This window comes from Somniosus microcephalus, unplaced genomic scaffold (assembly GCF_052327205.1).
Source record: "Somniosus microcephalus isolate GS21.2 unplaced genomic scaffold, FLI_Smic_1.0 unresolved_chr4, whole genome shotgun sequence".
NCBI lineage: Eukaryota > Metazoa > Chordata > Chondrichthyes > Squaliformes > Somniosidae > Somniosus > Somniosus microcephalus.
This window is the reverse complement of record NW_028225182.1, coordinates 9243047-9266873: the sequence shown is the minus strand read 5'-3', so window position 1 is coordinate 9266873 and position 23827 is coordinate 9243047. Positions and strand designations below refer to the sequence as shown.

The 23827-nt window shown below is 46.4% G+C and overlaps 1 non-coding gene across 1 annotated transcript; it reads right to left on the bottom strand.

The window, feature by feature from the left end:
* Window positions 1–22508: 22508 nt before the first annotated feature.
* On the bottom strand, window positions 22509–22580 carry trnae-cuc (transfer RNA glutamic acid (anticodon CUC)). Its single transcript has one exon. It is a non-coding gene; the product is annotated as a tRNA-Glu (tRNA).
* Window positions 22581–23827: the final 1247 nt, after the last annotated feature.

Genomic DNA, 23827 nt, shown 5'->3' with positions numbered 1-23827 from the left:
CTTTAAACTGGTTTAAGGTAATTTTCCTGGTCTTGCAGCCTTTGCCTGCACTTAGACCAACTCCAATAAAACCAATTTTAAAACAGCAGTTTCGAATCACTACCCAACCTTCCAGTTCTGACTGCAGGGCTTATAATTATTGATATTAAAACAGTCACATAGTTTGGATGAGTGAAAAAAATCAAGTTTTATTAACTAAAAGAAACTATAATCAAAATATCAAGCTATACCACACGAACACATTAATTACAGTAAAACTATATAACAGGGTGTGGCAGACGGCGAAAGCGAGGGATACGATGGCTACAATGTTATTTAAACAATCTTAGCAATACCCTTAAATCACCACCCCTTAACTCCTGCTAGGTTGCCTTGTTGAATAGTCAGAAACTCTGCTCACCTGTGATCCAGCGAAGTAAGAGGCCAGATAGCTTCTCAGCAGCTATCGTTATACCTGGTCAGGTGCTGCTGTTCTGCCCTGCAAGGGCTGTGTGCAAAATTCCCCGCCCAAAGAGTCCAATACACAAGAGAAAGCTGCGATTGGCTAACTCAAAGTGGTTAGACTGGGTTAATGTGTCTTCCGGAGCTCCCTGGGCTGAAACAAAAGAGAATGCAACAGCCCTATTGACCAGAATGCTAAGTGATTTAGACCCATTCAATTGTTAAACGTTTCCCATTCAAGGTACAAAAGTCTCTTCTGCAGTTTAGATGTATTCACTCGATATACAAACAAATGCTAATAGCATTCAATTGCTTTGTAAACAAAGCATTGTCCTTTGTCTTCGGTCATGTGGTGACAGCCATTTTTATCACTGGAAATTTAAAAGCACAACGCCCAGGGATTCTTTAATCAAAAAAATTGATCTTCAGAACTGTAAATTATTGCAAATTCTTACAGTCCACCCTTGGATACTTCCAGCTTGCTTGTAGTATCCTCTTGAAGAAATGAGCAATAATTTCTGACCCCTCACAAACAACCATCCCCTGTATTTACCTAATAGCTATCTGCCACTGATCCCCATCCCATCTATTCCCCTTAAATTCAAGAAAAAACCATGGTACAGTAGGCATCTTACAGATACTTCAGTTCTCAATAAGGGGTCTCATACCCCTACACGGTTGTAAAATTATACAGTTTAAAGCAAATTTACAGTCACTTTTTTTCATCATAAGTTATTACAAAATGTTGCAATCCTAGTTACACAATGTAATCAAAATGATCCCAAGCACGGAGAGGGTCCTATGCGTCTGCTCAACTTGGAGTTGTCACAAACTGGTCCCAAGCACGGAGAGGATCCTACGCCTCTGCTCAACGTGGGGCTGCAACACAAAATACAAAAAAATCATTAAACAACATGCTTAAATGAACCCCGATCATCACGTGCCGATGATGGGTCGTGAGATTCGAGTGGACATTGCTCCTCCCACTCGGGCAGTAAAAGTACCTTCCACCCCCCTTTGATCGTCTTAAACTTTAAAAGAGGCAGAATGGATTTACCATCCAGCCTGCTCCGCCAGCCCCGAACCGTTCCCTTGTCCCTTTGTGGAGGCGGGGTACCCCTCACGTTTAAAATTACCTTGGCACAGACCGAGACCGGGGGGTATGGGATCTCATGACTCCGAGTCCCTCCCCCTCCCGTCTGCCCTCGACTGGCTGCAGAAAATGATGGGTGCCTGTGTGGCGGCTCTCCCTGGCCCCACACTGATCCATCCACCCACTCATCCTTCCCAGCCACACTTATCGTCTTTGCCCGTGGGCCCCCGGGTGAGTTCCTCCCTCCCCCGACCGCACCCACGCGACTCTTGTGCCTCCCCCTCCTCTATATGATCTTTCCCAGGCCATCACCACCCACCCCCGAGGAATGCGTCGCCATGACCAGGTGCCCACACTTCCCCATCATGACTCCTCAACAGCGAGGTCTCCCGCAAGTGAACTTCGGTCAGGATAGTGCTGGGTTGGGGGCCGTGCCCCACCCAGCTGGGGCCATCTCCTCCCCGTAGGAGGAGTAGGTAAATTCCTCCGAACTCTGTCCAGTTTTTCCCGAAGATCGCTGAGGGGTCTCCTGGATTCGTCCAGTGGCGAGGTGATCCCCAACATTCCGTATCTTCATTCGATGTCCAGCTTGGGCTGGGTGAACATGGCTGCTTCATTTTCCCATCTCCTGCAAAAACTTAAAAGGGACATGCAGCCAGGTCTCACTGACCTGCTGCCTTAGGTGGAGACATGGTCGGGTCCCTCGACCTCGGACCAAAAATACAAACATTTGGCACACATGTAAACTTAAACTCTTTGCACTTTAACTTAAAACTAGTTAAATCAACAAAACTTAAAATACACCTTAAAAGCACGCTATATACACACACATAGCTATAATACAGATGCCGCCCATCTCCGAACGGCCAGACCAATCTCTGGCACTGTCACAGATTGCTGCTGGCTGCAGCGAAGCTGGACTGCCTCCTGTCTCTGGTCCCCCGCAGCTTATGGCTGTTGAGTGGGGACCCCTGTTCTTTGGCTTCTCCCTGGTTCGGGAGACCGCCCTACTCCACTGTAAAGTGGGTGACCATGCTTTCTTAGGCTGGGGCACCCGCTGAGACATTCTGAGGGGTGTCCCTCTGGGGGAAACTTTGGCTGGCGGACCCTGAGCTTGGGTCACAACCCCAGCTGGCTGGGAACCTTCTCCCCCATGTCCAAATAGCCCGCACTGTATAATGTACCTGGCAGCCTGCCGGTGCAAATCTCTCTCTGGGTTTGTCTGCTCTTCCCTGCCCACTCCTGTGCTGGGGGCAGGTATACTCTCACCACCCGCTGCTGGTGGCTGGAAGTTTTCCTCCCCATGTTTAAAACCTGGTGTCAGCTCCCTCCCTGTGTCTCCTGCAAGAGGGATTGCTATCCCGGCCCCCGCAGGGTCCCACATCATTGGGGGGACCACTCCAGAAGCGGGCTGGGAAGCTGGTCCCTTTAAACAGGCCACAGTGCCTGTCTTTACAGGCGGTGAACTTGAACTTGCATGGACAGCAAACTCATGTTCCCTCACCCAGGTGGCTTTAACTGGGAAATTTTGGACCTGCCTTTTTTCTGGGGCCAAAACTATCCCCTGTGTGCCTCCTTTGTCCCGGATTTCTGCCACTGGACCTGCTCTACAGGGGTCCCAGAACTCTCCTTCCCTGTTCCCTGGCTTAAACAGCTTACTCTGAACATGAATGGCACCTCCCCCCACACAAGCCACAGTGCTTGCCTGTGAACTCGAACTTGCTGTGGGCTGAGGATTCCTATTCTCAGGCTCACTCCTCGCGTGTGGACCGTACCTCCATTGTTTGAGGAGGTACACTGGTCTTGGTCCCCGCCTGCCTAGCTGGACCTGCTGGTATTCTCCTACCACCCCATTGTCCACCCCTCCTCGCTGCCAGGGCTCCTCAGAACTCGGAGCTGTGGCGTGCGGTCTTGGGATCTCTAAATCCCTATCAAGCCCCGTTATGGATGCTGCCTGTGGGATGGTTTCACTAAACCTTTGGGCGCAGGCCAGCTTATAAGCTGTCCTTACTACCCTAAACCTTTCCTCCTGCTCTTTTACTTCTGAGATGAGGATGGCATTCTCTTCCCGCAGTCTCATCTCACTTTCCCTGGTCTCAGTGACTTCCTGCACCAGGCGCTCTATAAATGCCTGGCATGTCTCAAACTGGGACTCCCGATTCTTGGCCTCTTTAAACTCCTCCTGCTCTCCCATCTCACCCTTCCTAGCCCAGCCACCTATACCCCGATGGGTCAGCTTACACACTGCCACTACCTTCCGCAGGGCTGCCCACAGACTGAAAGCAAGAAAGACAATAACTGATGCTTTCTCTCGATCCAGACCACTCATCATATCATAAACGGCCTGCAGTCCTGCCCGCGGTCGCCATTGTAAGGGTTGGAGCTTCTTTAAACTGGTTTAAATTAATTTTCCTGGTCTTGCAGCCTTTGCCTGCACTCAGACCAACTCCAATAAAACCAATTATAAAACAGCGGTTTCGAATCGCTACCCCACCTTCCAGTTCTGACTGCAGGGCTTATAATTATTGATATTAAAACAGACAACGTAGTTTGGATGAGAGAAAAAAATGAAGTTTTATTAACTAAAAGAAACTATAATCAAAATATCAAACTATACCACACGAACACAGTAATTACAGTAAAACTATATAACAGGGGGTTGCAGACGGCGAAAGCGAGGGATACGATGGCTACAATGTTATTTAAACAATCTTAGCAATACCTTTAAATCACCGCCCCTTACCTCCTGCAAGGTTGCCTTGTTGAGGAGTCAGAAACTCTGCTCACCTGTGATCCAGCGAAGTAAGAGGCCAGAAAGCTTCTCAGCAGCTATCTTTATACCTGGTCAGGTCCTGCTGTTCTGCCCTGCAAGGGCTGTGTGCAAAATTCCCCGCCCAAAGAGTCCAATACACAAGAGAAAGCTGTGATTGGCTAACTCTAAGTGGTTAGACTTGGTTAATGTGTCTTCCGGAGCACCCTGGGATGAAACAAAAGAGAATGCAACAGCCCTATTGACCAGAATGCTAAGTGATTTAGACCCATTCAATTGTTAAACGTTTCCCATTCAAGGTACAAAAGTCTCTTCTGCAGTTTAGATGTATCCACTCGATAAACAAACAAATGCTAATAGCATTCAATTGCCTTGTAAACAAAGCATTGTCCTTTCTCTTCGGCCATGTGGTGACAGCCATTTTTATCCGTGGAAATTTAAATGCACAAAGCCCAGGGATTTTTAATCAAAAAAATTGATCTTCAGAACTGTAAATTATTCCGAATTCTTACACAATGACGGTTGATTTATTGTTCTCGAAATCAGATGATAGGCTCAACCTCTCATTCTCAGTTCCAAATAAGCGGGGCAGAAAGATGTGTGTTGTCCATTGCTTCGTTTGACTGCACAGCAGAATGCTCAACATTTTCTTTGCAAGCTGCATTCGGCTGGCATACTTGCTGAAATTGAAAGCAGTGCTTCTTGAAACGTAGGCATTGCACTTCGTATTCTCGACAAAAGTTATCAATTGCTTTTCTTTCGTGCAGCAGTGCCTTGCAAAGATTATACACATTTTACCTGGTAGGACTGCAATACAAGCTGCTATGAGCAGTGTGAAAAAGAAGCAGAGATTTGTGAACCGATAGCCATCAAGGCAGCTGTGTGATTTGCTCAGAACCGAGGCTTAGCAGAGGGGCAAGTGGGCAAGCTGATGTTAAGGATGAGACCAGGCCGAGACAAAGTATAATGGTGGAGACGGTAATGTTGTTGATTTTGAGAAAACAATCTAATTAATTCTTCAACAACTGTTCCATGGTGTAATGGTGAGCACTCTGGACTCTGAATCCAGCAATCCGAATTCAAATATCGGTGGAACCTGAATTCTTGTTGTCCCAGCTGCTGGAAATTTGGGACATACAAGGTGACATCTGCATACCAACCACGGTTACTGGACCGCTTGCTGCCTGAATCAATGGCGGTTGATTTATTGTACTCGACATCAGATGACAGGCTCAACCTCTCATTCCCAGTTCCAAATAAGCGGGGCAGAAAGATGTGTGTTGTCCAGTGCTTCGTTTGACTGCTCAGCATTTTCTTTGCAAGCTGCATTCGGCTGTCTTATTTGCTGAAATTGAAAGCAGTGCTCCTTGAAACGTAGGCATTGCACTTCGTATTCTCGAAAAAAGTTAACAATTGCTTTTCTTTCGTGCAGCAGTGCATTGCAAAGATTATACACATTATACCTGGCAGGACTGCAATACAATCTGCTCTGAGCAGTGTGAAAAAGAAGCAGAGATTTGTGAACCGATAGCCATCAAGGCAGCTGTGTGATTTGCTCAGAACCGAGGCTTAGCAGAGGGGCAAGTGGGCAAGCTGAAGTTAAGGATGAGACCAGGCCGAGACAAAGTATAATGGTGGAGACGGTAATGTTGTTGATTTTGAGAAAATAATCTAACGACTGGTTTAGCAACGGTTCCAATGGTGTAATGGTGAGCACTCTGGGTTCTGAATCCAGCGATCTGAGTTCAAATTTCGGTGAAGCCTGTATTCTTGTTGTCCCAGCTGCTGGAAATTTGGGACATACTGTAAGAATTCGCAATAATTTAAGTTCTGAAGTTAATGTTTTTTGATTAAAGAATCCCTGGGCGTTGTTCTTTTAAATTTCCAGGGATAAAAATGGCTGTGACCACATGGCCGAAGACAAAGGACAATGCTTTGCTTACAAAGCAATTGAATGCTATTAGCATTTGTTTGTGTATCGAGTAGATACATCTGAACTGCAGAAGAGACTTTTGTACCTTGAATGGGAAACGTTTAACAATTGAATGGGTTTTAAATCACCCAGCACTGGACAATAGGGCTGTTGCATTCTTTTGTTTCAGCCCAGGGAGCTCCGGAAGACACATTAACCCAGTCTAACCACTTTGAGTTAGCCAATCACAGCTTTCTCTTGTGTATTGGGCCCTTTGGGTGGGGAATTTTGCACACAGCCCTTGCAAGGCAGAACAGCAGGGGCCTCACCAGGTGTAAAGATAACGGCTGAGAAGCTATCTCTCTCTCTTACTTCGCTGGACCAAAGGTGAGCAGGTTGTTCTGACTCCTCAACAAGGTAACCTAGCAGGAGTTTGGGGTGGTGATTTGAAGGTAATTGCTAAGATTGTTTAAATAACATTGTAGTCATTTTATCCCTCGTTTTCGCCGTCTGCAACCCCCCTGTTATATAGTTTTAATGTAATTACTGTGTTCGTGTGGTATAGTTTATTCTTTGGATTGTAGATTATTTAGTTAATAAAACTTGATTTTTTACTCTCATCCAAACCACTTGTTCCATTTTAATATCATTAATTATAAGTTCCTCCACTCAGAACTAAAGGAGGGGTAGCGATTCGGAACCGCTGTTTTAAAATTGGTTTTATTGGAATTGGCCAATGCAGGCAAAGGCTGCAAGACCAGGACAATTACCTTAAACAAGTTTAAAGAAGCCACCAACACTTACAATGGCAAGCCAGGTAGGAGTGGAGGCAGTTTTTGATTTAATAAGTGGTCTGGATCTGGAGAAAGCATCAGCTGTAGTTTCTCTCATTTTCAGTAGGTGGGTAGCCCTGCGGATGTTAGCAGCAGCATGTAGGCTGACCTATCGGGGTATAGGTGGCTGGGTTAGGAAGGGTGTGAAGAGAGAGCAGGAGGAAAGGTTTAGGGAAGCAAAGGCAGCTTATAAGCTGGCCTGCGCCCTAAGGTTTGAGGAAGCAGATCATGGCCCCTGTAGGGCAGAGATAGAAAGCCTTAACATGGCTTTAAATGCATCAAAGGGGATGATTTGCATGATCAGCCTGAAGGCAGGTCAGCCGGACTTTACTGGCAGCCCAAGTAGAACCATCCCACAGGCAACACCCAGAACGGTGCTGGATTGGGAATGAGAGACCCCAAGACCGCAGCCCACAGCTCCGAATCTTGAGGAGCTCTGGCAGCGAGGAGGGGTGGACAATGAGGTGGTAGGAGAACACCAGCAGGTCCCGCTAGGCAGGCGGGGACCAGGACCAGTGTACCCCCTCCAACAACGAAGGTACAGTCCGCCCGTGAGGAGTGAGCCTGAGAATAGGAATCCTCAGCCCACAGCATGTTCGAGTTCCCAGGCAAGCACTGTGGCTTGTGTGGGGGGAGGAGCCATTCATATTCAGAGTAAGCTGTTTAAACCAGGGAACAGGAAAGGAGAGTTCTGGGACCCCTGTAGAGCAGGTCCAGCAGCAGAAATCCGGGACAAGGGAGGCACACAGGGGATAGTTTTGGCCCCAGGAAAAAGGCAGGTCCAACATTCTCCAGTTAAAGCCACCTGGGTGAGGGAAAATGAGTTTGCTGTCCATGCAAGTTGAAGCTCACAGCCCACAAAAACAGGAACTGTGACTTGTTTCCAGGGAAAAGCAGACAAACCCAGAGAGAGACTTGCACCGGCAGGCTGCCGGGTACATTATACAATGCGGGCTATTAGGACATGGGGGAGAAGTTTCCCAGCCAGCTGGGGCTGTGACCCAAGCTCAGGGTCCGCCAGCCAAAGTTTCCCCCATAGAGACACCCCTCAGGAGGTCTCAGCGGGTGCCCCAGCCTAAGAAAGCATGGTCACCCACTTTACAGTGTTTAAGGCGGTCTCCCGAACCAGGGAGAAGCCAAAGAACAGGGGTCCCCACTCAACAGCCATAAGCTGCGGGGGACCAGAGACAGGAGGCAGTCCAGCTTCGCTGCAGCCAGCAGCAATCTGCGACAGTGCCAGAGATTAGCCTGGCCGTCCGGAGACGGGCGGCATCTGTATTATAGCTATGTGTGTGTATATAGCGTGCACTTAAGGTGTATTTTAAAGTTTTGTTGATATAACTAGTTTTAAGTTAAAGTGCAAAGAGTTTAAGTTTACATGTGTGCCAAATGTTTGTACTTTTGGTCCGAGGTCGAGGGACCCGACCATGTCTCCACCTAAGGCAGCAGGTCAGTGAGACCTGGCTCCATGTCCCTTTTAAGTTTTTGCAGGAGATGGGAAAATGAAGCAGCCATGTTCGCCCAGCCCAAGCTGGACATCGAATGAAGATACGGAATGTTGGGGATCACCTCGCCACTGGACGAATCCAGGAGACCCCGCAGCGGTCTTCGGGAAAAACCGGACAGAGTCCAGAGGAATTTGCCTACTCCTCCTACGGGGAGGAGATGACCCCAGCTGGGTGTGGCACTGCCCCCAACCCAGCACTATCCTGACCGAAGCTCACTTGCGGGAGACCTCACTGTTGAGGAGTCACGATGGGGAAGCGCGGGCGCCTTGTGAAAAGGACGCATTCCTCGGAGGTGGGTGGTGATGACCCGGGAAAGATCGTATAGAGGAGGGGGAGACCCAAGAGTCATGTTGGTGCGGTCGGGGGAGGGAGGAACTCACCCAGCGGCCCACGGGCAAAGAGGATAAGTGTGGCTGGGAAGGATGAGTGGGTGGCCGGGTCAGTGTGGGGCCAGGGAGAGCCGCCACACAGGCACCCATCATTTTCTGCAGCCAGTCGAGGGAAGACGGGAGGGGGAGGGACTAGGAGTCATGAGATCCCATACTCCCCGGTCTCGGTCTGTGCCAAGGTAATTTTAAATGTGAGGGGTACCCCGCCTCCATAAAGGGACAAGGGAACGGTTCGGGGCTGGCGGAGCAGGTTGGTCGGTAAATCCATTCTGTCTGTTTTAAAGTTTAAGATGATCAAAGGGGGGTGGAAGGTACTTTTACTGCCCGAGTGGGAGGAGCAATAGCCACTCGAATTTTGCAACCCATCATCGGCACGTGATCGGGGTTCATTTAAGCATGTTGTTTAATGATTTTTTGTATTTTGTGTTGCAGCCCCAAGTTGAGCAGAGGCGTCGGATCCTCTCCATGCTTGGGACCAGTTTTGTGACAACTCCAAGTTGAGCAGAGGTGGAGGACCCTCTCCGTGCTTGGGATCATTTTGAGTACATTGTGTAACTAAGATTGCAACATTTTGTAATAAGTTATGATGTAAAAAGTGATTGTAAATTTGGTTTACCTTATATAATTTTACAAGCGTGTAGGGTTATGAGACCCCTTATTGAAATCTGAAGTATCTGTAAGATGCCTACCATACCATGGTTTTCTTTTCTTGAATTTAAGGGGAATAGATGGGACGGGGATCAGTGGCATATAGCTATTTGGTAAATACAGGGGATGGTTGTTTGTGAGGGGTCAGAAATTATTGCTCATTTCTTCAAGAGGATACCACAAGCAAGCTGGAATTATCCAAGGGCGGACTGTAAGAATTCGCAATAATTTACAGCTCTGAAGATCAATTTTTTTTGATTAAAGAATCCCTGGGCGTTGTGCTTATAAATTTCCAGGGATAAAATTGGCGGTCACCACATGGCTGAAGACAAAGGACAATGCTTTGTTTACAAAGCAATTGAATGCTATTAGCATTTGTTTGTATATCGAGTGGATACATCTAAACTGCAAAAGAGACTTTTGTACCTTGAATGGGAAATGTTTAACAATTGAATGGGTTTTAAATCACCCAGCACTGGACAATAGGCCTGTTGCATTCTTTTATTTCAGCCCAGGGAGCTCCGGAAGACACATTAACCCAGTCTAACCACTTTGAGTTAGCCAATCACAGCTTTCTCTTGTGTATTGGACCCTTTGGGTGGGGAATTTTGCTCACAGCCCTTGCAAGGCAGAACAGCAGGGGCCTCACCAGGTATAAAGACAGCGGCTGAGAAGCTATCTCTCTCTCTTACTTCGCTGGACCAAAGGTGAGCTGGGTGTTCTGACTCCTCAACAAGGTAACCTAGCAGGAGTTTGGGGTGGTGATTTGAGGGTAGTTGCTAAGCTTGTTTAAATAACATTGTAGTTATTTTATCCCTTGTTTTCGCCGTCTGCAACCCCCCTGTTATATAGTTTTAATGTAATTACTGTGTTCATGTGGTATAGTTTATTCTTTGGATTGTAGTTTATTTAGTTAATAAAACTTGATTTTTTTCTCTCATCCAAATGACATGTCCCGTTTTAATATCATTAATTATAAGTTCCTCCACTCAGAACTAAAGGAGGGGTAGCGATTCGGAACCGCTGTTTTAAAATTGGTTTTATTGGAATTGGTCTGGTGCAGGCAAAGGCTGCAAGACCAGAAAAATTACTTTAAACTAGTTTAAAGAAGCCCCCAACACTTACAATAGAAGCTTGGCATCTGCATACCAACCACGGTTACTGGACCGTTTGCTGCCTGAATCAATGATGGTTGATTTATTGTTCTCGACATCAGATGATAGGCTCAACCTCTCATTCCCAGTTCCAAATAAGCGGGGCAGAAAGATATCTGTTGTCCAGTGCTTCGTTTGACTGCACAGCAGATTGCTCAACATTTTCTTTGCAAGCTGCATTCGGCTGGCATAATTGTTGAAATTGAAAGCAGTGCTTCTTGAAATGTACGCATTGCACTTCGTGTTCTCGAAAAAAGTTAACAATAGCTTTTCTTTCGTGCAGCAGTGCCTTGCAAAGATTATACACATTTTACCTGGTAGGACTGCAATACAAGCTGCTATGAGCAGTGTGAAAAAGAAGCAGAGATTTGTGAACCGATAGCCATCAAGGCAGCTGTGTGATTTGCTCAGAACCGAGGCTTAGCAGCGGGGTAAGTGGGCAAGCTGAAGTTAAGGATGAGACCAGGCCGAGACAAAGTATAATGGTGGAGACGGTAACTTTGTTGATTTTGAGAAAAGAATCTAATGAATCCTTCATCCAAGGTTCCATGGTGTAATGCTGAGCACTCTGGACTCTGAATCCAGCGATCTGAGTTCAGGTCTCGGTGGAACCTAAATTCTTGTCCCAGCTGCTGGAAATTTGGGACATACGGGCTTGGCATCTGCATACCAACCACGGTTACTGGACCGTTTGCTGCCTGAATCAATGATGGTTGATTTATTGTTCTCGACATCAGATGATAGGCTTAATCTCTCATTCCCAGTTCCAAATAAGCGGGGCAATGAAAGATGTGTGTTGTCCAGTGCTTCGTTTGACTGCACAGCAGATTGCTCGACATTTTCTTTGCAAGCTGCATTCGGCTGGCATACTTGTTGAAATTGAAAGCAGTGCTCCTTGAAACGTAGGCATTGCACTTCGTATTCTCGAAAAAAGTTAACAATTGCTTATCTTTCGTGCAGCAGTGCCTTGCAAAGATTATACACATTCTACCTGGCAGGACTGCAATACAAGCTGCTAAGGGCAGTGGGAAAAAGAGGCAGAGATTTGTGAACCGATAGCCATCAAGGCAGATGTGTGATTTGCTCAGAACCGAGGCTTAGCAGAGGGGCAAGTGGGCAAGCTGAAGTTAAGGATGAGACCAGTCCAAGACAATGTATAATGGTGGAGACGGTAGTGTTGTTGATTTTGAGAAAAGAATCTAATGAATTTTTTAGCAATGGTTCCATGTTGTAATGGTGAGCCCTCGGGGCTTTAAATTTAACGATCCGAATTCAAATCTCGGTAGAATCTGAATTCTTGTTGTCCCAGCTGCTGGAAATTTGGGACATACAAGCTTGGCATCTGCATACCAACCACGGTTACAGGACCGTTTGCTGCCAGAATCAATGACGGTTGATTTATTGTTCTCGACATCAGATGATAGGCTCAACCTCTCATTCCCAATTCCAAATAAGCGGGTCAGAAAGATGGGTGTTGTCCAGTGCTTCATTTGACTGCACAGCGGATTGCTCAACATTTTCTTTGCAAGCTGCATTCGGCTGGCATACTTGTTGAAATTGAAAGCAGTTCTTTTTGAAACGTAGGCATTGCACTTCGTATTCTCGAAAAAAGTTAACAATTGCTTATCTTTCGTGCAGCAGTGCCTTGCAAAGATTATACACATTTAACCTGGCAGGACTGCAATACAAGCTGCTATGAGCAGTGTGAAAAAGAAGCAGAGATTTGTGAACCGATAGCCATCAAGGCAGCTGTGTGATTTACTCAGAACCGAAGCTTAGCAGAGGGGCAAGTGGGCAAGCTGAAGTTAAGGATGAGACCAGGCTGAGACAAAGTATAATGGTGGAGACGGTAACTTTGTTGATTTTGAGAAAAGAATCTAATAAATTCTTCAGCAAATGTTCCATGGTGTAATGGTGAGCACTCTGACCTCTGAATCCAGCGATCCAAGTTCCAATTTTGGTGGAACCTAAATTCTTGTCCCAGCTGCTGGAAATTTGGGACATACGAGCTTGGCATCTGCATACCAACCACGGTTACTGGACCGTTTGCTGCCTGAATCAATGATGGTTGATTTATTGTTCTCGGCATCAGATGATAGGCTTAATCTCTCATTCCCAGTTCCAAATAAGCGGGGCAATGAAAGATGTGTGTTGTCCAGTGCTTCGTTTGACTGCACAGCAGATTGCTCAACATTTTCTTTGCAAGCTGCATTCGGCTGGCATACTTGTTGAAATTGAAAGCAGTTCTTCTTGAAACGTAGGCATTGCACTTCGTATTCTCGAAAAAAGGTAACAATTGCTTATCTTTCGTGCAGCAGTGCCTTGCAAAGATTATACTCATTTTACCTGGCAGGAGTGCAATACAAGCTGCTATGAGCAGTGTGAAAAAGAAGCAGAGATTTGTGAACCGATAGCCATCAAGGCAGCTGTGTGATTTACTCAGACCCGAGGCTTAGCAGAGGGGCAAGTGGGCAAGCTGAAGTTAAGGATGAGACCAGGCCGAGACAAAGTATAATGGGGAAGATGGTAACTTTGTTGATTTTGAGAAAAGAATCTAATGAATTCTTCAGCAAAGGTTCCATGGTGTAATGGTGAGCACTCTGGAATCTAAATCCAGCAATGCCGAGTTCAAATCTCGGTGGAACTTAAATTCTTGTCCCAGCTGATGGAAATTTGGAACATACGGGCTTGGCATCTACATACCAATCACGGTTACTGGACTGTTTGCTGCCTGAAACAATGATGGTTGATTTATTGTTTTCGACATCAGATGATAGGCTTAATCTCTCATTCCCAGTTCCAAATAAGCAGGGCAGAAAGATGTGTGTTGTCCAGTGCTTCGTTTGACTGCAAAGCAGATTGCTCAACATTTTCTTTGCAAGCTGCATTCGGCTGGCATAATTGTTGAAATTGAAAGCAGTTCTTCTTGAAACGTAGGCATTGCACTTCGTGTTCTCGAAAAAAGTTAACAATAGCTTTTCTTTCGTGCAGCAGTGCCTTGCAAAGATTATACACATTTTACCTGGCAGGACTGCAATACAAGCTGCTATGAGCAGTGTGAAAAAGAAGCAGAGATTTGTGAACCGATAGCCATCAAGGCAGCTGTGTGCTTTGCTCAGAACCGAGGCTTAGCAGAGGGGCAAGTGGGCAAGCTGAGGATAAGGATGAGACCAGGCCGAGACAAAGTATAATGGTGGAGATGGTAATGTTGTTGATTTTGAGAAAAGTATCTAAAGAATTCCTTTTCAAAAGTTCCATGGTGTAATGGTGAGCACTCTGTACTCTGAACTCCAGCGATCCGAGTTCAAATCTCGGTGGAACCTAAATTCTTGTCCCAGCTGATGGAAATTTGGGACATACAAGATTGGCATCTGCATACCAACCACGGTTACTGGGCCGTTTGCTGCCTGAATCAATGATGCTTGATTTATTGTTCTCGACATCAGATGATAGGCTTAATCTCTCATTCACAGTTCCAAATAAGTGGGGCAGAAAGATGTGTGTTGTCCAGTGCTTCTTTTGACTGCAAAGCAGATTGCTCAATATTTTCTTTGCAAACTGCATTCGGCTGGCATAATTGTTGAAATTGAAAGCAGTGCTTCTTGAAACGTAGGCATTGCACTTCGTATTCTCGAAAAAAGTTAATAATAGATTCTCTTTCGTGCAGCTGTGCCTTGCAAAGATTATACTCATTTTACCTGGCAGGACTGCAAAAGAAGCTGCTATGAGCAGTGTGAAAAAGAAGCAGAGATTTGTGAACCGATAGCCATCAAGGCAGCTGTGTGATTTGCTCAGAACCGAAGCTTAGCAGAGGGGCAAGTGGGCAAGCTGAAGTTAAGGATGAGACCAGGCCGAGACAAAGCATAATGGTGGAGGCGGTAACTTTGTTGATTTTGAGAAAATAATCTAATGAGTTCTTTAGCAAAGGTTCCATGGTGTAATGGTGAGCACTCTGAGCTCTGAATTCAGCGATCCGAGTTTAAATCTTGGTGAGAGCCTAAATTCTTGTCCCAGCTGCTTGAAATTTGGGACATACGAGCTTGGCATCTGCATACCAACCACGGTTACTGGACCGTTGCTGCCTGAATCAATGATGGTTGATTTATTGTTCTCGACATCAGATGATAGGCTCAACCTCTCATTCCCAGTTCCATATAAGTGGGGCAAGAAAGATGTGTGTTGTCCAGTGCTTCGTTTGACTGCACAGCAGATTGCTCAACATTTTCTTTGCAAGCTGCATTCGGCTGGCATACTTGTTGAAATTGAAAGCAGTTCTTCTTGAAACGTAGACATTGCACTTCGTATTCTCGAAAAAAGTTAACATTTGCTTTTCTTTCTTGCAGCACTGCCTTGCAAAGATTATACACATTTTACCTGGCAGGACTGCAATACAAGCTGCTATGAGCAGTGTGAAAAAGAAGCAGAGATTTGTGAACCGATAGACATCAAGGCAGCTGTGTGATTTGCTCTGAACCGAGGCTTAGCAGAGGGGCAAGTGGGCAAGCTGAAGTTAAGGATGAGACTGTTTTGTTTTCTTTTTGGGTTCAATAAAGACTCATTTCTGAAAGAGAATGTTGTTTAACCTAAAGTCTTGTTCAAGACTTTCTACCGCTTTTTACAGAACACACTATGCTGTGATGCATTTAGAATGAAACTGGAAGTAAAACTCCTCTGGACTGCTTGTCTCTCACATGACCTCTGCTGGCCAGGCACAAGTAATCAAAAACACAGACAAATATGCTGTAAGGCATAAGTAATCAAACACAGACAAATATCATCACTATTTGCTGATATCATTACATCTCCCTTTCTTAAAACAGAAGTATTTTACTTTTAACTAACAACATTTAATGAACTTACATTATCATTATCATGATCAAGGTTTTTTACCCTTGCTTTGTGTGTTCACATGAAATATGTCAATACACTAGAACTTGAAGAAAGAATAAGATAACATTACTTCCTTCTTTAACAATAGTCCTTAAATTTGCTCAATGAGTCTCTCAGGAGGCTTCACGTGTCTTGAGGATTTTCTGATTGATTGTCCTTGAATCTGAGTTGTTGCCTCAGATGATTGGTTCTCAGCTGTGTGATCAGGTTGTTCACCAGTATCAGTCTCTTGACCTGCTGTGGCTGGTCCCATGAGAAGATCTCGACGATTTCTTCTCAGAACAGCGCCCTCATCTGTCTGAATGGTGTATGATCTTGGTTGAACTTCACTCAGGACAGTTCCCTTTTGAGTCCATGTGTTTGTTTTGTCTTTCAACCTTACTTGGTCACCAGTGTGGAGTTCAGGTAGGTTTTGTGTTCCTCTGTCATAGTAGTACTTTTGCTTTTCTTTCTGTTGCTCTTTGAACTTCCTCACTTTCTCCCCCTCTTTTGTTTTCAGGAGGTTCTCCGGGATGGGTAGGTTTGACCTTAGCCGACGTCCCATCAGGAGTTGGGCTGGTGACATACCACACTCGAGCGGCGTTGTGCGGTATACAAGCATGCTTTGGTAGAAGTCAGTTCCACTGTTTTTTGCCTTGTACATCAGTCTTTTCACTGTCTGGACCGATTTTTCCACTAGTCCATTGGACTGTGGATAGTGAGGACTTGACGTTGTGTGGACAAAGTCCCACTCGTTGGCAAAGTGTCGGAAATTTGCATTGTTAAATTGGGGTCCGTTGCCTGTGAAGACCTCGCTTGCCACGCCATGTCTGGAGAATATGGCTTTCATACTTCTTATCACAGCTTCTGCAGTGGTGGTGTACAGTCTACAGGGATACAGGGAGTAATAGTCTGTGACGACAAGATGGTCCATCCCTTGACATACAAATAGGTCAGCGCCTACCTTCTGGTAAGGTCTGTCGGATGCTGGGTGTGGCTTTAGTGGTTCTACCAGATTGCTTGCTCGATATTTCAGGCATATTGTGCAGTTTGACACCTCATTTGTCACATCTTGGTTGATTCGTGGCCAGTACATCACCTCTCGTGCTCTTTTCTTACACTTTTCGATTCCCAGATGTCCAAACCTGTACCACAAGCATGTGCACCTGGTAATGAGCCCGAAGTACAGATTGCGTCTACCTCAGAAGCAGGGGTATTGGAAGCTGACGAACAAACCAATGACAATGAGCCAGAATTGACTCCACCGCCAGAACAGGATACTCGAGAAAGGCGCTATCCAGTCCGGATCAGGAAGCCTCCTCAAAGACTGAACTTATAAATGACTATTTCAGTTGATGTATATATTACTGACAAAATTGTAATTGTAATTAGTTATTATTTAGTTGATAAATGAATGTTATGCACTGTTTATCTAAAAGGGGAGGAATTGTTGTTTATGTACCTTTAAGGGAATAACTGGTCTTAGACTGCAGTACCGGCAGTGACCACCCCTGTATAAAAGGCCCTAGCAGGCTTCTGTAGTTTCAGTTTCAAGCTGCCTCTTGTTCAGTAAAGTACCTGTTAAAATGTTCTCCCGAAGTCCGTGTATTATTGAGGCGCGGACATTACATTCTCGACATCAGATGATAGGCTCAACCTCTCATTCCCTGTTCCAAATGAGCGGTGCAGAAAGATGTGTGTTGGTTGAAGTTAAGCAATTATAAGTTCAGTCTTTGAGGAGGCTTCCTGATTCTGTCTGGATAACGCCTCTTTGGGATATCAGGTTCTTCTGGCAAGGTTGAGTCGGGATCAATGTCGTTGTTTGGTTTGTCTGCTTCCAATATCACAGATTCTGCGGTAGATGCAATTGGTACTTCGGTTTCATCGCCAGGTGTATCAGATCGTGGTGTGGAGTTGACGTTTTCCAGTGACTCTAGAATCTGGTCAGCATGGCATCTTACAATGCTCTCTCCAACGTCCATGGTATACATTAGAGGTCCTTGCCGTGTGCAGATCGTTCCTGGCTGCCATTTCTCTGTGCGGTAGTCCCGGGCCAAAACTGGTTGACCGATCTTAAAACTCCTGGTCGGCCTTTCATTCATATTCTGAAACTGTCTGTTCTCCACATCTCTTCTGACATTTGTCTTAACCAAATCCAAGCGGCATCGTAGTCTTCGATTGAAGAACATCATGGCTGGAGTTTGGTTGGTAACCGCATGTGTCGCATTCCGGTAGGCAAACAAGAAGTTATCCACCTTGTGTTGTAGGGGTATATCTTCATTACACATTGCCTTGATAGCCTTCTTGAATGTTTGAACAAACCTCTCAGCCAATCCATTAGTGGCTGGATGATATGGGGCGGATGTGCAATGCTTAGTACCATTGTTCTTTAAGAACCTCCGGAACACTTCAGACACAAACTGTGGTCCATTGTCAGAGCAAATCTGTTCAGGCAGCCCATTCCTGGCGAATATGGTTCGTAAGACTGTGATAGTTTTTTCTGTGGTGGTTGAGGACATTTTTATTACCTCTGGCCACTTTGAATGTGCATCCACTGCAATTAAAAACATCGAGTCCATAAAGGGACCAGCAAAATCAATGTGCACCCTTTGCCATGGAGATGAGGGCCACTCCCATGGATGTAGAGGGGCTTGTGGTGGGGCGTTTTGGACCTTCTGGCATCCTGTACAGCTCTTGGTCATCTCTTCGATTTCTCTATCAATTCCCGGCCACCACACAAATGCTCTGGCTAAGTTCTTCATTTTTACCCCTCCCAGATGACCCTCATGAAGCTCGTTGAGCACTCTATCCTTCAATTTGGGTGGAATTACTACTCTGGATCCACACATCAAGGTTCCTCTGCACACTGACAGCTGTTCTCTTCTCGGCGAGAATGCTGGCAGCAGTGGTTCGCCATGTGCTGGCCATCCCTTCACCGTTAAATCATAGACCCAGGAGAGTGTCGGGTCATTTCGTGTTTCCTTTTCTAGGTTTGCATTCGTCACAGGGAGACATTCGACTATAGTCGAGTGGAATAACTCCACTGGATCCACTGCTAGTTCTTCTTCCACCATCGGCAACGGTAAGCGCGACAATCCATCAGCATTCCCATGCTGTTTAGTTCCATTGTACTCGATGTCACATTGGTGTGCCCCTAGGAAAAGGGACCACCTCTGTAGCCGTTGTGCCGTCATTATCGGTACGCCCTTCTGAGGGTTGAAAATGGAGACGAGAGGTTGATGATCAGTTAGTAGAGTAAATTTCTGACCGTGCAGGTAGTGATTGAACTTCTTCACCCCGCACACCAGGCTGAGGGCCTCTCTGTCAATCTGGGCATAGTTACGCTCGGCTGAAGTTAACGAGCGTGACGCAAAAGCTATTGGCCTCTTTGAACCATCAAGGAATTTATGTGACAGTACCGCCCCAATGCCGTAGGGAGACGCATCACACGCCAGTCTTATCGGTAGTGATGGGTTGTAGTGAGCCAATACTTCTCTTGAAGTGATTAGGTCCTTACTCTTCTGAAAGGCCTGCTTACATTCATCGCTCCATTTCCATGCTACTCCCGTTCATAGTAGGGTGTTCAGTGGATGCAGAATTGTCGACAAATTCGGCAAAAACTTATGGTAGTAATTCACCAATCCAAGGAATGACCTCAGTTGCGACACATTTTCAGGCGCTGGAGCCTTAACTACCGCCTCAATTTTGTCAGGGGACTTATGCAACCCCTCTTCATCAATCACGTGGCCACAATACGATATCTGTTTCTTAAAAAACTCGCACTTGAGGCGATTGGCTCGTAGCCCATGTTGACGTAGTCTAGTGAGCACCTGCTCTAGGTTGGCAAGGTGTTCACTGTCATCTTCACCTGTCACTAGGATGTCGTCTAAGTAACACTGAGTCCCCTGAATCCCTTGCAGGACTTGTTCCATCGCTCTTTGCCATATCGCCAGAGCTGATGCTACTCCGAATACCAGTCGATTATACTGGTAAAGACCTTTGTGAGTGTTTATCGTGAGATACTTCCTAGAGGATTCTTCAACCTCCGTCTGCAAATATGCTTGTGCTAGGTCAATTTTTGTAAAACGCTTCCCTCCAGATAGTGAGGCGAAGATATCTTCTATCCTTGGAAGAAGATATTGTACTGTTTGAAGGACTGGGTTGACTGTCACCTTGAAGTCCCCACAGATGCAAACCTTCCTTGGATCCTGAGACTTATTGTTTAACGTTTTCTTCATGACAGGAACGATGGGTGTCGCCCACTCGCTCCAGTTTACCTTAGATAACACGCCTGCATTCTCCAGCTCTGCCTTGATGGCTGGGCGAATTGCATATGGTACCGGTCTTGCTTTGAAAAACTTGGGAATTGCATTCTCCTCTATTTTTATCGAGGCGGTTACGCCTTTAAGAGTGCCCAGTTCTTCTTGAAATACCTCTTTGGCGTCAGCTAAGATTGTTGACAATCGTCCAGGAGTGACGTCGTCATCCTTTTTACCAGCCACCGTCAGTGGCTGAATGAAGTGCCAGTCTAAACTTATCTTTCTGATCCATTCACGTCCCAATAACAGTGGTCCACTATCTTGCAGAATGTAGAGATACAATTTCCGTATTTTCTTGCCATTGTATTCGACAGGCCCCCTTATTTTTCCTCTGGGGTATACTTTTTGCCCCGTATATGTCCTCAAGACAATGGATGTCTCTCTCAAGGGTATGTGTGAGAATAGCCGCTCGTAGTCTCGTCGATTCATGACGGTTAGAGCTGATCCTATATCCAATTCCATTTTGACTTGGGACCCTGCTATCGTGAGGGTGACCCAAATGGTTCGGAGATCCACTTTTGCGATTACGTTGTGAAGTTTGAGACAGCTTAGTCTCTTGTTCCCGGATACACTATCGCTCATCTGGTCTTCGGAACTACTGTATGTCATCTTTTGTACTTTCCTGTATGGTTCCTTAGTAGCCTTTTTGTTGTCATTGGTCTTCTTCCCAGACCTGCAAACTCGTGCAATGTGTCCCATCTTTCCGCATTGCCTGCATATTTTGTCCTTGGACCAGCAGTCCTTCTGGTCATGGTTTGTTCTGCCGCAGCGATAACATTTTGCAAATCCCCGTGTCATTTCGTGGGTGCCGTATTCCTGTGGCTTTTGTTGTATTTCCGCAGCTCCCCTTGCTGCTGCTTCGTACGATACTGCCACGCTGAAAGCCTCATCTAGCGTCAGCTCTTTCTCCGAGAGTAACCTCTTCTGGGTTCCTTCACTCAGGAGTCCACAGACAAATTTGTCCCGTAAAGGTATCTGCCAGTCCTGCTCCGAACTGGCAGTGCTTTGATAGCTTGCGTAGTTCCGTAAGGTAATCAGCATTGCTCTCATTTTTATGCTGATTTCTCCTGTGGAATTTAAATCTTTCTGCTATCAGCAGTGGTGTAGGATTTAGGTGTTCCTGTAGGATAGCAACAATTTTGTTAAAACTCTTCACCTTCGGTTTGGCTGGAGTAATCAGGTCCCGCAATAGGCTGTACGTTCTTGTGCCCATTAAATTTAGCAATAGCGATGCCTTTTTCTCATCGGCTATTTCGTTTGCCTCGCAATATACCTCGACTCTTTCCACATACGTGGTCGTCTTCTATTGCATTATCGAAGGCAGTGATATCGCCAATCTTTGGCATCTTGAAAATCTAAGATGGCGCCTCCCGCGCTTTGCCTTCGTCCCCGATGGATCAAAATGGCGCCTCCTGCGCTTTTCCTTCTGCCCCGCCGAGTTAAGATGGCGCCTCCCGCGCTTTCCCGCCGCTGCTGCCAATGCTGTTGCTGGCGATTATATTTATTTTACTATCCTGTAATCGCAACGCCCTAGGATCTTCGCGTCTCCCCCATCGCTGCTGCCAACGCCGCGCTCCGCGGTATTTTAATTTTTTTATCGTGCTTCAATATTTGCTCCGTTAATTGAAGAACCGTTCCCGTCGTGGAGCGGACCCTCTGGGACACTTCTCTCCCTCTTCTTAGGTCCGAACGCTGCCCGGCTTCGAAGCACCGGCCACGCCCTGTGTGCTCCACCCTCTCTCTCTCCCTTTGCTTCCTGACTCACTGCCCGGCCCCGTTGCAGAGCCACCCGATCGAGCTCTAGCCCACCGCAGCCCAGGAAGGATCAGTGCACTACCTGCCACCAGCCCGATTAGCTGGGAAACCACAGACTGGAAAGGCAAGCCTGGCTGTCGACAGTCTCTCCTGCACTTTTCAATTCGATGATTTGGAGGGCGGTTGCACACGGTCGACGTCCGTTTCTCGAGTTTCTTTGGATTATTATTTTTTTTTCCTTTTGGCTTCGACCTTCAATAACGTCGTCCGAGGTGCTGCCGAGTAGCAGGTAAGTTCGTTTCTTACTCGTCGCCAGTATTATGTCCCTGTATAATTGAGACACGGACGGCAGGAGTTGATTATAACAAGACTTTACTGAATGGAGACAACCTGGAAACTGAAACTACAGAAGGCCTGCTAGGGCCTTTTATACAGGGGTGGTCACTGCCGGTACTGCAGTCCGAGACCAGTTATTCCCTTAAAGGTACATACACAACAGTGATAAGGTAAGTTTGTTAGGGAGATGCAGTGCGCAAGAAGATACACGGAAGACTGATAAAAACCGTGACTGCCCTGACACTGTGAGCTGCAGTTAAATGTTGGCAACATTTAAAGTCAGCCAATCTAAAAGTTGACAGAAATCAATTCCGGCTGACTTTGAAACAGCACGCATTTTACAGAAATCAAGGATGTGTATTTTGTATCGCTGTATGAAGAGTGTTGTTGAGCAACGGTGTGGAAAGTTGAATCAGGGGCGAGCATTGCTCCGGAAGGGTGCGTTGTGTGGTGGCAATTCAAACAGCCCCAAAACACACTGTTCTCTGACCGGGAATCGAACCCGGGCCGCGGCGGTGAGAGCGCCGAATCCTAACCACTAGACCACCAGGGAAGCTGCAGCAAGCCTCCTGCCAGCAAGCACAGCAATGCAGTTTTTCATGCCTGCTCCTTTGCAATTCAGATCCTTTCGCGCCAGGCAAACTGTACGGACAAAATGACATTTTTTAGACGAGCACACAAAAGATGTGTTCGCGAAAGCACGGCACCAAGTGCGGGTAGGCATCCACTTGAAATCGATTTCCTCCTGTGTTTTTCTCTGGATGTTGTCTCTCTCGGTGCTGGGCGAACAATTCATTGATGCATTTCTCCTGAACTGAAGCCTTTTGCCCATCTCGCAGGGTCAGAGCCGCTCTGTCTGTCTCTTACCTGCTTGTGACCATTATCGGCAACAGGCCGCCTGTTCTACATTCAACAGCAAACTCAGAAAGACAAATAAACAGAAATATGTGTCTCTCAGCCCGGTGGCAAAGGTGCAATGGATGTTAATCCAAATAAATCCCCCGTGAGATTCTGTGTACATTGGCTTCCTTCTAAAGTTTGTATTTTATATTTTCGGAAAAACTGTAAAATTAGGCTGATGTCCCGTCTGGGGATCGAACCCGCGCCCTTGGCGTTATTCGCCCCCCCCCCCGTGCTCAGTGTTCAGCCGCTCAGCAGAGTCGGCAGCACGAAGTTGGCAAACTGCCTGCAGTCCTCCCAACGGGCCTGGGTTGCGAGCCCATCCCGATCCCCGCACCCATTCTCGGGGACAGGAATTTCTCGGCCTATCTCCTATTGATAAACTCACGGTCTGCTGGAGCACAGAGCTCTCAGCCTTTACTCACTGATCTTCACACGATGTGATTGTGTTTTGTAAATCTCTCACTCGCTCTCCTCGCGGTCCAACACAACGTTTACCTGCTGTGTTTTCCAGCAGCCAGTAAGTTGATTTGAAAAGGCCATTGTGACAGGGTTTGGGCTCTGAGTCCAGTCACAGGTCGGGTTGTGATGCCTTGTGGCTCAAGCGGTCACCTGACCTGCCAGCTGATGACCTCACCGCTGATGATGACCTCATAATTAACCCCGTCATACAGCTGTGGGTTGATGTTTAAATTTATGTAAAAATATTTCCCTGAAAGCCAATCAAATCTAATCGACATAAACTAGTTGATGTTATGAATTTGTGCTCCCAGTGGGAATTCCTGCAGTGTCTGCTGGTGTTCCTCTCCCCAATTCCCACAGGAAGCTTTGTGTTCAGAGTCTGTACTCATTACATCGACATTACACGGTATTATTGCACGGCCACATCTAAAACTGGAC